Source organism: Amblyomma mixtum, chromosome 10, assembly GCF_055824585.1.
Source record: "Amblyomma mixtum isolate Tamu chromosome 10, ASM5582458v1, whole genome shotgun sequence".
Lineage (NCBI taxonomy): Eukaryota > Metazoa > Arthropoda > Arachnida > Ixodida > Ixodidae > Amblyomma > Amblyomma mixtum.
The window spans coordinates 39,592,908-39,608,825 of NC_143021.1; the positions used below are offsets into that span (position 1 = coordinate 39,592,908).

A 15,918-nucleotide genomic window follows, 5' to 3' on the forward strand; every position below is an offset into this window, starting at 1 on the left:
CACCCGAACTGCACCGTACAGGAAAGGAGGAGCGCCATCAGCCGTTCGGCGCGATACCTTTCCCTTTGAACGCAACGCTTTTTGACGAAAGGAAATGGCGCAGTAACTCTCTGCCATCTCGGTTGACACCCGAACTGCACCGTACAGGAAAGGAGGAGCGCCATCAGCCGTTCGGCGCGATGCCTTCTCCTTTGAACGCAACGCTTTTTGACGAAAGGAAATGTCGCAGTAATTCTCTGTCATCTCGGTTGACACCCGAACTGCACCGTACAGGAAAGCAGGAGCGCCACCACCAGTTCGTCGCGATACCTTCCCCTTTGAACGCAACGCTTTTTTGACGAAAGGCAATGGCGCAGTAATTCTCTGTCATCTCGGTTGACACCCGAACTGCACCGTACAGGAAAGAAGGAGCGCCACCACCCGTTCGGCGCGATACCTTCCCCTTTGAACGCAACGCTTTTTGACGAAAGGAAATGGCGCAGTAATTCTCTGTCATCTCGGTTGAGACACGAACTGCACCGTACAGGAAAGGAGGAACACCACCATCCGTTCGGCGCGATACCTTCCCCTTTGAACGCAACGCTTTTTCATAAATATGGACAGAGCATTGCGAATGACTTCAACATTTTTTTTCTCTGGTCTCTGGTGCATCTCGAACCCCTCCTACCGACTGTCCTATGCCTCTCAGTGTGATGGAATCTGCTTTCCTTCCTGATATTACTGAAAGTGATTTAAGGTGTATACTTTTCAGTCTTAAACGTAGCAAATCTCCTGGTCATGACGGCCTCACGATTTCTGAATTGTGCAGAAATTTTCAAGTGATTAAAGGTGTTCTACTAGTTATCCTTAACACTATCATTTCTACTGGCATAATGCCTGCTTCAATGAAAACTGCTAAAGTTATACCTTTGTACAAGGGTGGCTCCAGAAACATGAGTAATTACCGACCTATCTCTATTCTACCATGCATTGGCCAAATTTTTGAGAAGCATCTATTACTCACCATGACGAGTTTTTTGAATACGCACAGTGTTCTATCACCTTGTCAGTACGGCTTTATAGCAGGAAAAGGAACAACGGTTCTTCTTGAAGAATTCTCTGACGTGCTAAATTCAGCTTTTGATAAGAATCAAGTCGCATGTTCTCTTTTTCTGGACGTAAGCAAGGCTTTTGATAGCATCTGCCACGTTCTTTTGCTTGATAAACTTTCTGCGCTGGGATTTCGAGGTTTGTTTTTGGAACTGCTTACTAACTTTTTACAAGATAGGCGCCAATATGTGTCGATTTCAAGATTCCATAGCGATTTCACGGCAATTACCTTTGGAGTTCCGCAGGGTTCTATATTGAGTCCTTTATTATTCAATCTATACGTTAACGACCTTGCTAACAGTGTGCCACCTTTGCTGTTTCAGTATGCTGATGACACTGTTATTGTTGCATGTGCAAAGAAATACACTGATGCTGTTACAGCACTACAGATAGCAGCTATTAAAGCCATGGACTGGTTTAAGTTCAATCTTATTAATGTTAATACTTCTAAAACAAAACTGATCTGTTTTCATAACCCATTAAAACAAGTTGAATTGACTGACCCTGTTTATTTGCATACTTCCTCTTGTTTTAATTGCAACTGTGTACCAGTAGAATATGCGCATTCGGTCAAATATCTTGGCCTGACCTTCGACAGTGATCTCTCATGGAACTCGCACATTTCTTTTGTGTGTCCTGTATAACATTAGATATTTTATGCCTTTTTCTGTCCGTAAATGTGTTGCACATGCTCTAGCCTATATTGTACTTAGGTACGGAATTACTGTTTATGGTCACTGCACGGTTCGCTGGCAACACAGGGTGAATTCGCTTTTGCGTTTGCTTCTAAAGAATATTGCTTACGACCTGTCCATTGGTAATGACATTGATATTTTTAGAAGACTAAAGCTTCCAAGTTTTAACTCTTTATTAACAGAAACTATTGTGCTAAAACACTTCTGGTACAGTCAGTTCACCGTTCCATATGTTTCTGCTCGGGATTTAAGACCAAAATACCGCTACTGCATTCCTCGCTCCTCAACCCGGTACGGAAAGCGCACACGTCCTTACTATGTACCTGCCTGTTTCAATAGCTTGCCTCCTACTGTACTCCGCATGAAAACTATACACCCTGAAAAAAACTTTGCGGTATGTCTCCGCGTTGCTTCCTGCCCCGTAGTTATTTCATCTATTTATTGTATTAATTTCAAATCACTGTAATCTATCTTGATGTTGTAATAGTTATATATTTGTTTCACTCTGTTTGGTGACTATTTTCTTTTTTTGCAAAGTTCATTGCAACGTCTCTATTTTCCTTTGGTTTGCCAATGTTCGCTGTCTACCAGGCGCTGCCACTCAAGCCCTTTGAGGCTTTGGTAGGCCTGATTTATGTTGTCTGGCAATTGACGTGAATAAAAGTTCTATCTATCTATCTAAATGGTGCAGTAATTCTCTGTCATCTCGGTTGACACCCGAACCGCACCATACAGGAAAGGAGAAGCGCCACCACCCGTTCGGCGCGATACCTTCCCCTTTGAACGCAACGCTTTTTGACGAAAGCAAATGGCGCAGTAATTCTCTGTCATCTCGGTTGACACCCGAACCGCACCATACAGGAAAGGAGAAGCGCCACCACCCGTTCGGCGAGATACCTTCCCCTTTGAACGCAACGCTTTTTGACGAAAGGAAATGGTGCAGTAATTCTCTGTCTTCTCGGATGACACCCGAACCGCACCATACAGGAAAGGAGAAGCGCCACCACCCGTTCGGCGCGATACCTTCCCCTTTGAACGCAACGCTTTTTGACGAAAGACAATGGCGCAGTAATTCTCTGTCATCTCGATTGACACCCGAACTGCACCGTACAGGATTTGGTTGGTAAACATTTATTAAAACAGTCAAGGGGCCGAAGGCCCAGATCTAGGGGTCGGCCAAGACTCCTTGGAATCTGGCAGCCTCTAGAGCGAGACCGATGAGCGTTCGTTGTTCATCTAGGGTAGAGCTGCGTAGACGAGCCTCCCAGGTATGTTGTGTGGGTGTTGGCATGTTTTGTCGTGGACAAGTCCAGACCATATGAAGGAGGTCTGCTGGGATATTGCAGTGTTTACACATCGGCATATGCCGTTCAGGAAATATATTATGGAATCTTTTGGGATTGGGGAAAGTGTCCGTCTGGAGTTGGCGCCATGTGACGGCCTCTGTCTTTGTAAGTTCTTGGTGCGGACCTGGATAGAGTTGGCGAGAAAGACGGTAGTGCTGGAGCAGATCGCGTGAAGTGATTATGGTGTCCTTCCTGACCAAGGCGGGCATGTTGGGGGCGGGTTGATAAGCTGCTCGGAAAGTGAGCCCTCGAGCTAGCTCATGTGCTCCCTCATTAGCCTTCAGACCCATGTGGGCTGGAGCCCATATCAGTAGGGTCAGGTGTTTAGGAGGATTTGATACGAGTACGCGAAACGCTTCGACTGAAATACGGCCATGAGTAAAATTAAGAATGGCGCGCTGTGAGTCACTTATGACTTCTCTAGCTTTAGAAGTGGACAGCGCGAGAGGAATAGCTACTTCCTCCGCTGTAGTGATATGTGAAGTGCGTACGGAGCAGGAGGCATGGAGAGTCATGTTCTTATCTGTGGCAACCGCTGTTGCAGCAGTCCGAGTAGGATGGACTGCCGCGTCTGTGTAAAGCACGTCAAGTCGGCCAGCATATCGCTGCTGGAGTGACGCGGCCCGAGCTTCTCTGCGATCTTGATGATGAGTTGGATGCATGTTGCGGGGGAGAGGGAGAGTCTTGATATTGGCCCTGATGGCAGCTGGGAGATTGACCACCGAAGATGGCAGACGGAAGGGAGCGATGCGAAGTCGTTCGAGGATAGAGCGGCCTGCGGAAGTTAGGGAGAGGCGTTGGCGCTGGGCCAGGAGGGCCGCCTCAATGAGCTCGTCAACCGTGTTGGAGACACCAAGAGCGAGGAGCTTGTCGTTGGGAGTAGAGAGAGGAAGACCAAGGGCTTTTTTCACGCCGCTGCGGATAAGGCAATCCAGGCGGTGCTTCTCCGTGAGCGTGAGACGTAAATATGGAGCAGTGTAAGCAATACGACTTACTACAAATGCTTGAAAGAGACGAAGGAGATTCGCCTCCTTCATGCCTGCCCGCTTGTTGGAAACGCGCCGTATGAGACGGGCTGTCTGCTGTGTGTATCGATGCAAGCGTTGTATTGTGTTGGTGTTGGCTCCGTTGGCTTGAAGGTGGAGGCCAAGAATTCGGATGGTGTCGACCGTAGGCACGAGAAGGTTGTTAACAGTGAGGCGGATATTTGGAGATGTGGGGGGTTTCCGGGTGCCGGGATAACGCACAAAGAAGAGCTCAGATTTTGCTGCTGAGCACTTAAGTCCTTTGTCCGATAAGAAGTCTTCAACTGTGTTGATCGCAGCCTGGAGAGTCTCTTCAATGTGTCCGTCACTGCCGCCAGTCATCCAGAGGGTGACGTCATCCGCGTAAATGCTATGATGAAGGCCCTCGTGGCGGGCGAGTCGAGCGGGAGGGCCCATCATAGTGATGTTGAAAAGCAGCGGAGACAGGACGGAGCCCTGCGGCGTGCTCTTGTTGCCCAGGGAGATATCCTCGAGGGAGTATGGACCGGCAACGAGCGTGGCAGTGCGATCCGTAAGGAAAGCACGGATATAGTTGTACAGAGTTTCGCCCACCTGCAGATTCTGGAGGTTGGACAGGATAGCAGTGTGTTGAACGTTGTCGAAAGCTTTAGCGACGTCGAGGCCCAGGATGACCTGAGTGTCTCGAGTCTTGTGGTCCAGAAGTTCATGCTTGAGCTGGAGCATAACATCACACCTGGATAGATGGGGCCGAAAGCCGACCATGCTTGGCGGGAAGAGATCACGATCCTCTATGTATGTCGAGAGCCGCGCCAATATAACGTGCTCCATGGTCTTACCCACGCAGGACGTGAGTGAGATCGGACGGAGGTTCTCGAGGCTTGGGGGCTTACCTGGCTTGGGGATAAGAATGATCTTTGCATGTTTCCATTCCTTTGGGAGAACGCCGGACTCCCAGCATTGCTGCATGTAGGCTGTGAGTGCATGAATAGAGCGGTCGTCGAGGTTACGGAGAATCTTGTTATTGATGCGGTCTGGGCCGGCTGCCGAGCCCGGACGCACCGTACAGGAAAGGAGGAGCGCCACCACCCGTTCGGCGCGATACCTTCCCCTTTGAACGCAACGCTTTTTGAGGAAAGGAAATGGCGCAGTATTTCTCTGTCATCTCGGTTGACACGCGAACCGCACCATACAGGAAAGGAGAAGCGCCACCACCCGTTCAGCGCTATACCTTCCCCTTTGAACGCAACGCTTTTTGGCGAAAGGCAATGGCGCAGTAATTCTCTGTCATCTCGGTTGACACCCGAACTGCACCGTACAGGAAAGGAGGAGCGCCACCACCCGTCCGGCGCGATACCTTCCCCTTTGAACGCAACGCTTTTAGAGCGCAGCTCTTTGGCGTCCGTTCCTGGGTTTCGCGTCGGCGTCGGCGTCGGCGTCGGCCTCGTAACCAGCTCCGCCCCCAATGTAACGCTTTTCAATTGGTCGAAATGCTCGTGACGTCACAGTGCGCGAATTTCAAATGGGGCCAATTGTACTTTGGCTAGTAACCATGCAACCAATCAAAGGGATCGTATAGTGATGCTGCAACTAAGTTGGACTGAGTTTAGTTAATTGCTTAATTAATCAATTAGCCTAATTAATATAGAGGAGAATGAAGAGGTCAGAAGAAAAGAAAAGAAAAGAAAAGAAAAGAAAAACGCGCTCCGCAGCGACAACAGCGTCCGCGGAAGGAGACGCTGCTGAAAAAAACATAAGTACGAAGCCGCGTTCCCTCCACCACCACGCACTTCCCCACTCAGTAAGACGTTGCTCGTTTCATATACGTTGTGTCGAACATCCTAGACAGTTCCAACAATTGACAGGTTAATGACAGAACACGATGGATAGAAATACAAGAATATAAATATGAAATAGCCTAATTAACCTTTCTAGTTAGACCGCATAAATCAATAAAACCGAGAACGAAATTGGTCGAGTTGGGGAATCGAACCAGGGTCTCCGGAGTGCGATACGAGCACGCTAGCCACTCCGTAATGCCAGCTGAATGGTTTGGAATGAACAAAGGCGCGTCTAGCTAATACGGCGTCTTCGTTCACTCCCACCTTCCCCCTTTCCCTTACGGCGAGGTGCAGGTGTCCACCCAGATATGCGAGAGAGATACATTTCCTTTTCTCAAAAAATAAATTTACCGTCCAGCAAGGCGTACAGCCGAATTGGCGATGGCGTTCTGTGGATTCCCTGGCAGCGTTGCAAGACGCTGTCGCGTTCCACTCTTACAGGCGAAGCTTAACATGTTAACCACACATCAGTAACACACGCAGACAGCCAATGGACGCGTCATTCTCTGGCAGCACTTGATTCATCATTCACAACCACATTCTTAACGTACGCTCCCTTGCCGCACATGCCAAGGACGTACACCACGATCACATTCTGCGCCATTCCTCTGTACTTTGCTTTGCTGAAACCTGGATGGATCCCGAAGAGCCTCTCGAAATCATAGATTTCCTATACTGCTGTGGTGCTCGCAGAGACCACAACAGAGCGGCGGGAGTCGCTATCTACTTGCGCACAGGTCTCTCTGCAATACCAGTCGAAATGTTTGGCACGTCACATGAAGTTGCCGAACTGTGCGCCGCAAAGTTGCCCAACGGCTTGCTGGTAGTAGCTGCCTACTTCGCCCCTACCGCACTCACGAAAGACGTCGTGCACTTCCTGCAACTCGCATTAACCGTCCATCGATCCACACCGATGTTAGTAGTGGGGGACTTTAATGTTGACATAAAGACAAACAGCAATTTCCTAACACTTATGCGGGAGAACATCCCGTTCCTCTCGCTCGTAACGCGTCCCACGGCTGTGACAACCTCGCGAGGCACTTGTATAGATCTCGTCTTTGAGAATCAAGCATTGGTGTACCAAGTCGAACATACATCAGTCTATTTCTCCGACCACAAAGCTTCCTTCATGACTGTCAAGAACTGTTAGTGGAGTCTTTGTTAAAAGAATACGTGTGAAAAATAAAAAAAAAATCTGTGATAGCGCATACATGTGTTGCTCGATTTCTTTGCCTCAATCTATCGAAAAGGTGAAACTGCTTATTTGCTGCGCTCAAATTTCGCATTAGGAAGTAACGTAATCGTCGGTAATTTTTTTGAGGAAAGGAAATGGCGCAGTAATTCTCTGTCATCTCAGTGGACACCCGAACCGGACCGTACAGGAAAGTAGGAACGCCAAAAACCCGTTCGGCGCGATGCCTTCCCTTTTGAACGCAACGCTTTTTGACGAAAGGAAATGGCGCAGTATTTCTCTGTCATCTCGGTTGACACCCGAACCGCACCATACAGGAAAGGAGAAGCGCCACTACCCGTTCGGCGCGATACCTTCCCCTTTGAACGCAACGCTTTTTGACGAAAGGAAATGGCGCAGTAATTCTTTGTCATCTCGGTTGACACGCGAACTGCACCGTACAGGAAAGGAGGAGCGCCACCACCGCTTCTTTTCAACATCGCCATGATGCATCTTCCAGGCCGACTGGCTCAGGTGGAGGGCATAAAGCACACGCTCTACGCAGACGACATTACAATCTGGACTACTGAGGTGAGCCTTGGGGAGATGGAGGACCGCCTTCAGCTGGCGGCCTCCATAGTCGATGCATATGCTGCCGACTGTGGTCTCCAATGTGCTCCCGCCAAATCAGAGCTTCTACACGTCAGGACAAACCACAAGGACAACACGTCTCTACACTTATCTCTGTCGGGTGGTCCCATCAGAGAAGTGGCAGAGCTCTGGATCCTGGGTCTGTTCATCAATAACAAACTTAGGCCGGACTCTACTATAGCGAAACTCAAGCGCATAGGTGAACAGGTAGGGCGCATGATCCACCGTGTTTCCAACAAGCGGGGTGGTCTGTGGGGCAGGGACGCAAGACGAGCGCATTGACGCCATCATCAGGAAGGCAACAAAGCGAGCACTGGACCTCCCGGTGGCTACCTCCAACGCCAAACTGAAGGCGTTGGGAGTGGTAAACTCCTATCCGGAGTTGCGGGAGGCCCACCTCGTGAACCAATATACGCCGCTATCGCAGACGGTTCCTGGGCGCCGCCTGCTAAACCACTTACACATCCAACACACATGCATACCAGAGGGAACGGAGAACATCCCGGTGCTGTGGCGCCACATGCTCTGGGTCGCTGCGCTCCCGCGTAACATGGACATGGCTTCACATGAAGGCAGACAACAAGCGCGGGTTCGCACGCTTGAGAGGCAATATGGATCTAAAGAGGGCGTCTACTACGTGGACATAACTGGGCCGTCGCCCGCGGGATTCTACACGGCTGCCCTAGTCCACCGGGGAATGAATGTCGATGGGCTATCTTTTCATGCCCCAAATTCAACACGAGCGGAGGAAGTCGCTATAGCTCTCGCTGCCGCCGATCCAAAATCGAGAACGGTTATCACACTCTCGCCGGGCCTGTGAACCTTATCTTGCAGGGGAAATCTCACCTCTTGCCTCCCAAATTCTAGGACGCGCTCCCGCCGATCCAACTCGCACACGAGTGATCTGGGCTCCTGGCCACCAGGGTCTACGAGGCAATGAGGCCGCTGATGCGGCCGCCCGAGCGCTCACACACCGGGCTCCTCATCCTAGCTCTCCTCGCTCTGAAGCTCAAAAACCACTTCTGCGGTTCCGCGAGTTCCTAATTCATTATTGCGACAGCCACCGCCTCTATCCGGCACCTGCCAAGGGGCTGAGTAAGGCGGAGGAGCGAACTCTGCGGCGCCTGCAGACAGGAACTCTTCTCTGTCCTGCCATAGCAAAACACTTCGACCCGAACACAGATGGGCGCTGCCCGCACTGTGGAGAGATCTGCGATATCTTTCACATGGTGTGGGCATGTACTCAGAATCCTCACCTTCCCCCTTCCCCCACCCAAACCCGAGAGGCATGGGAGACTGCCCTCCTCAACTGCTCCACACTGGAGTCCCAAAGGGCTCTAGTAAAGCGGGCGCGAGACGGGGCCTCGTCGTGCGGTGTCCCGGACTAAGGATACCGACCATGTAGCGGGGTCTTCTGATCCCCAAACTCTCTCTGAGTATTAAAAAGTGGGTAGAGGCGGAAGCGTTTTCCGCACCACCTTCGCTGTTTCTGTGGCACTGGTGGCGTCACATGTAATTGAGTACTAATTACTAAGTGATGACAAATCACTAATTAATGGTTAATTACTGATTAATGCATGAATACTAATTACCTGCTAATTAATGACGCTTAACCTTCGCCTTTAGGAGTGGAACGCGACAGCGCGTTGTAGCGCTGCCAGGGAGTCCACGGAACGCCACCACCCGTTCGGCGCGATGCCTTTCCCTTTGAACGCAACGCTTTTTTAGGAAAGGAAATGGCGCAGTAATTCTCTGTCATCTCGGTGGACACCTGAACCGCACCGTAGAGGAAGGGAGGAAGTGGGAGTGAAAGAAGATAGATAAAGAGGAGCCGTAATGAAGAAAATGAAAATTGTATTTGAGGAAAGGAAATTACGCAGTAACCGTGTCACAAAATTCAGGGGGCACTTTTTTGACCTAAAGTGTGGTCACTGATGTGTGGTTAAGATGTTAAGCTTCGCCCCTAAGAGTGGAACGCGACAGCGTCTTGCAACGCTGCCAAGGAGTCCATAGAACGCCATCGCCCATTCGGTTCTACGCCTCGCTCGTCGGTAAATTGGTTTTTGAGGAAAGGAAATGTATCTGTCTTTCATGTCGGTGGACACCTAAACCTCGCCGGAAGGGAATGGAGGAGGATGAGAGTGAGTGAAGACACCGTATTCACTAGACGGGCCTTTGTTCATTCCAAACCATCGAGGTGGCATGGCGGAGTGGATAGCATGCTCGTTTCTCACGCCGAAGACCGGGGTTCGATTCCTGAGCTCGACCAATTTCTTAATCGGTTTTATTTATTTATATGGCCTGACTAGTAAGGCTAATTAGGCTAATTGGATAATTAAGCAATTAACTAAGCTCAGTCCCACTTACTTGGAGCATCACTATACGATCCCTTCAATTGGTTGCATGGTTACTAGCCAAAGTACAATTGGCCCCGTTTGAAATTCGCGCACTGTGACGTCACGACCGTTTCCACCAATTGAAAAGCGTGACATTTTCTGTCGACAACTGCTGCTTACAACGATGAGACATTAAAGGCTTCCGCCTTAAAAATGTTTTAGAGCGCAGCTCTTTGGCGTCCGTTCCTGGGTTTCGCGTCGGCGTCGGCCTCGTAACCAGCTCCGCCCCCAATGTCACGCTTTTCAATTGGTCGAAATGCTCGTGACGTCACAGTGCGCGAATTTCAAATGGGGCCAATTGTACTTTGGCTAGTAACCATGCAACCAATCAAAGGGATCGTATAGTGATGCTGCAACTAAGTTGGACTGAGTTTAGTTAATTGCTTAATTAATCAATTAGCCTAATTAATATAGAGGAGAATGAAGAGGTCAGAAGAAAAGAAAAGACGCGCGCCGCAGCGAGAACAGCGTCCGCGGAAAAAGACGCTGCTGAAAAAAAACAGATAAGTACGAAGCCGCGTTCCCTCCACCACCACGCACTTCCCCACTCAGTAAGACGTTGCTCGTTTCATATACGTTGTGTCGAACATCCTAGACAGTTCCAACAATTGACAGGTTAATGACAGAACACGATGGATAGAAATAAAATAATATAAATATGAAATAGTCTAATTAACCTTTCTAGTTAGACCGCATAAATCAATAAAACCGAGAACGAAATTGGTCGAGTTGGGGAATCGAACCAGGGTCTCCGGAGTGCGATACGAGCACGCTAGCCACTCCGTAATGCCAGCTGAATGGTTTGGAATGAACAAAGGCGCGTCTAGCCAACACCACCTAGACGAATTTAAGGCCTCTGCGCTGAGAGCTGACGTCACAGCAACGTCACAAGGATGAGGCCGGTGTCGCGACGCGGCTCTGCTCCTCTAGAGCGGGCGCGCATCGAGGCACCCTAGCCGTGGAAGTCGCGACGGGGCGCGAGAAATCGGTCTGCCCCAAGCATGCCTTCCTTGAATTCCTAGACGGGAATCGGGAAGCCACTGCACGTGGCTCCAGCAGGAGCGGTCAGTCGCCTTGCGTGTCCGATGGTGTGTTCACGGCTTATTTGGCTGCCGTCTATTTCTTCTGTGCGCGAGTGCTGTGATGACGCTTCGACATTAACGCAAAAATGCCGAACAAATGTTGTGTGCCTCAGTGCCGAGGTAACTATAAAACGGGACCAAAGGTTCATGTGTTTAAGTTCCCGCAAGATAAAGCGCTGCAGCAATAATGGATACGTGCCATTCCACGGAAAAACTTCGTCCCTTCTGAGCATTCCAGGGTAAGAGATGAATAATTTTTTCCATTCGTCCTCTTTTGTAGCTTTTAATTGTAGCACCGCCAAACTTGCAAAACGTTTTGGGTACTGTTACGTTCTGTGCGAGCCGAGTGAGACGCGCGCCGGCGTTCTGGGCCAGGGGAGTGAGACGCGCGCCGGCGTTCTGGACCAGCCGAGTGGGACGCGTGCCGGCGTTCTAGGCGAGCCGAGTGGGACGCGCGCCGGCGTTTGGGGATGCTATACAAACGCCACGGCAGAGCGCTGCGCCGCTCTTTCCTGCCCGTCTGCCAAGTTGGAATAAAGGCGTTCCAGACAACCTTCGGTGTCGCCGCTTGCTCGTCCGTCGATTCGCCCGAAACGTAACAGTACCTTCTAAATGTGTATTTAATATTTGATCACGGTTTCTTATTTGTAGCAGGCTGTTACTTATATTAGACAAATATTTCTTTTTTAGGTCTGTGAGCATCACTTCACAGACGACGACATCGTGCGAGAGGCGTCATATGTCGGCGATGCTACAGGTCGAGTGACGACAGCAGAGTTATCGCATCTGCGCCTTCGGTCAGGTGCAATTCCATCATTATTTCCAGGCTGTCCTAGTTACCTGTCAAGCACAAAGACTTTAAGAGAGGAGCCAGAGGCGAAGCGAACACGCCTGGAAGCTGCTTCAATGCGAAGAGGAATTTCTGAGTCAATTCAGACATTCCGCAATGCCGAGGAAGCGGACAAAATCACCACCTTAAGGGAGCCCGAACCAGCGCCGTCTAGTCACCGAACTCACATTACAGCTGCTTGCAGATCAAGAGTCATCAGATTTTGACACCTGCGAAGATGGGCACACAGTTGAGCTTCTGTTGAAGCATGTGTTGTGGAGCAGTACTAACATTCTGCTCAAAAACATTAGCCGCAAGCTCAACGATGATGTAGCCGATGCAAATGCTAAGGCTAAGGAAAGAAAAGCTGGAACGCTTTCAAGGAAGTGAAAAGTTGTTTGTTTGTTTGTTGGACTTTTAAATGTATATATTATTCCGCATCAAGAACAGTGTTACAATAATAGAAATGTAAATAAATGTTTTGTACCTGTAAATCTCTCCACTGATGTCTCAACTTGAGTAAAAACAATCTTTTGCAGCCAACTGTGCTGCCGCCTCATATCCTCGCGCAGTAAAAAAGAAACATACATGCTCCTCGGAAAAACCGGTGAGGCCCCATCCCTGTGACGTCACTGGAGAAGCACTGAGGCCTTAAGTTCGTTTAGGTGGTGTTGGTTCGGCGCGATACCTTCCCCTTTGAACGCAATGCTTTTTGACGAAAGCAAATGGCTCAGTAATTCTCTGTCATCTCGGTTGACACCCGAACCGCACCATACAGGAAAGGAGAAGCGCCACCACCCGTTCGGCGCGATACCTTCCCCTTTGAACGCAACGCTTTTTGACAGAAGCAAATGGCGCAGTAATTCTCTGTCATCTCGGTTGACACCCGAACCACCGCACCATACAGGAAAGGAGAAGCGCCACCACCCGTTCGGCGCGATACCTTCCCCTTTGAACGCAACGCTTTTTGACGAAAGCAAATGGCGCAGTAATTCTCTGTCATCTCGGTTGACACCCGAACCGCGCCATACAGGAAAGGAGAAGCGCCACCACCCGTTCGGCGCGATACCTTCCCCTTTGAACGCAACGCTTTTTGACGAGAGCAAATGGCGCAGTAATTCTCTGTCATCTCGGTTGACTCCCGAACCGCACCATACAGGAAAGGAGAAGCGCCACCACCCTTTCGGCGCGATACCTTCCCCTTCGAACGCAACGCTTTTTGACGGAAGCAAATGGCGCAGTAATTGTCATCTCGGTTGACACCCGAACCGCACCATACAGGAAAGGAGAAGCGCCAGTCTAGCTAATACGGCGGCTTCGTTCACTCCCATCTTCCCCCTTTCCCTTACGGCGAGGTGCAGGTGTCCACCCAGATATGCGAGAGAGATACATTTCCTTTCCTCAAAAAATAAATTTACCGTCCAGCAAGGCGTACAGCCGAATTGGCGATGGCGTTCTGTGGACTCCCTGGCAGCGTTGCAAGACGCTGTCGCGTTCCACTCTTACAGGCGAAGCTTAACATGTTAACCACACATCAGTAACACACGCAGACAGCCAATGGACGCGTCATTCGCTGGCAGCACTTGATTCATCATTCACAACCACATTCTTAACGTACGCTCCCTTGCCGCACATGCCAAGGACGTACACCACGATCACATTCTGCGCCATTCCTCTGTACTTTGCTTTGCTGAAACCTGGATGGATCCCGAAGAGCCTCTCGAAATCATTTCCTATACTGCTGTGGTGCTCGCAGAGACCACAACAGAGCGGCGGGAGTCGCTATCTACTTGCGCACAGGTCTCTCTGCAATACGAGTTGAAATGTTTGGCACGTCACATGAAGTTGGCGAACTGTGCGCCGCAAAGTTGCCCAACGGCTTGCTGGTAGTAGCTGCCTACTTCGCCCCTACCGCACTCACGAAAGACGTCGTGCACTTCCTGCAACTCGCATTAACCGTCCATCGATCCACACCGATGTTAGTAGTGGGGGACTTTAATGTTGACATAAAGACAAACAGCAATTTCCTAACACTTATGCGGGAGAACATCCCGTTCCTCTCGCTCGTAACGCGTCCCACGGCTGTGACAACCTCACGAGGCACTTGTATAGATCTCGTCTTTGAGAATCAAGCATTGGTGTACCAAGTCGAACATATATCAGTCTATTTCTCCGACCACAAAGCTTCCTTCATGACTGTCAAGAACTGTTAGTGGAGTCTTTGTTAAAGGAATACGTGTGAAAAATAAAAAATAAAAATTTTGTGATAGCGCATACATGTGTTGCTCGATTTCTTTGCCTCAATCTATCGAAAAGGTGAAACAGCTTATTTGCTGCGCTCAAATTTCGCATTAGGAAGTAACGTAATCGTCGGTAATTTTTTTTTCACCACCACCCGTTCGCCGCAGTACCTTCCCCTTCGAACGCAACGCTTTTTGACGAAGGGAAATGGCGCACTAATTCTCTGTCTTCTCGGTTGACACCCGAACTGCACCGTACAGGAAAGGAGGAGCGCCACCACCCGTTCGGCGCGGTACCTTCCCCTTCGAACGCAACGCTTTTTGAGGAAAGGAAATGGTAAATTGGTAAATTGGTTTTTGAGGAAACGAAATGGCGCAGTATCTGTCTCACATATCTCGGCAGACACCTGAACCGCGCCGTAAGTGAAGGGATAAAGGAGGGAGTGAAAGAAGAAAGAGAGAAAGAGGTGCCGTAGTGGAGGTCTCCGGAATAATTTCGACCACCTGGGGATCTTTAACGTGCACTGACATCGCACAGCACACAGGCGCCTCTTGCGTTTTGCCTAAATCGAAACGCAAAAGGAAATGGCGGAGTAATTCTCTGTCATCTCGATGGACACCCGAACCGCACCGTACAGGAAAGGAGGAACGCCACCACCCGTTCGGCGCGATACCTTCCCCTTTGAACGCAACGATTTTGAAGCGGAAAGCTTCACTAGGCTAGTCAACACCGAGGCTAGCCTGGGCCCCGTCGTCAGAAAAAGCCACAGGTGCGCATGCGCGAAATGCGTGACGTCACGTTGGACACCCGAACCGCGCCGTAAGAGAAGGAAAATGAAAAGAAAATTGGTTTTACGGAAAGGAAACGACGCCTGTCTGTCTCATATCTCGGTGGATACCTTGAACCGTGTTGTTGTTGCGACTGAGAGAACAATGAAAAGGAAAGTGCACGGGCCTGCCAGCTAGCTCCAGCCGAGCCACCACCGCTTCCACGTGCAGATAAAGGAGAGTTCAAAGATAAGAGGAAAGAGAAGAAAGGAAAGAAAAGACGCGCGTCGCAGCAACAAGTGCGTCCGCCGAAGCGGACGCTGGCTGAAAACAAAAACAGATAAGCGGCCGTAGCCGCGCTTCGTCACCACCTCTCTACCTTGAACCGCGCCGTAAGGACCATTATAGATCCCACACAGTCCAAATCCTCTACGCAACACCACGTCACACGCCTCTTACACGCACACAACAGCAACTCGGACGCACTCCTAGACACCCTTCAACGGACATACACCTCATTCGGCACACCTGACCCTATGCCCTCTTACACAGGCCAGCCTAACCCGGAACTGGACGCCGATATATCTGAGGCGGAAGTCAGAGCGGCCCTCCTGACTCTCCGCACGAATTCCGCGCCGGGTCTCGACAAAATTTCCAATTCTATGCTCCGCAACCTGGATGACCAATCAGTCACCCAGATTACAGACTATTTCAACAAATGCTGGGCGGAGGGCACCCTCCCCCAGTCCTGGCGACACGCCAAGGTAATATTTACCAAAACCGAAGAAGCCCCTTACTTTAGAAAA

General features: G+C 50.0%; 1 protein-coding gene and 1 long non-coding RNA gene across 2 annotated transcripts in view; both read right to left on the minus strand.

Moving 5' to 3' along the window:
- LOC149325623 (innexin shaking-B-like) overlaps window positions 1–15,918 on the minus strand; it is a 438,384-nt gene that overhangs the window by 351,567 nt on the left and 70,899 nt on the right. The window lies entirely within an intron of this gene.
- On the minus strand, window positions 11,313–12,730 carry LOC149325628 (uncharacterized). Its single transcript, XR_016285940.1, has 2 exons — window positions 12,592–12,730; window positions 11,313–12,334 (listed from the first exon to the last, which is right to left on the minus strand). It is a non-coding gene; the product is annotated as an uncharacterized LOC149325628 (long non-coding RNA).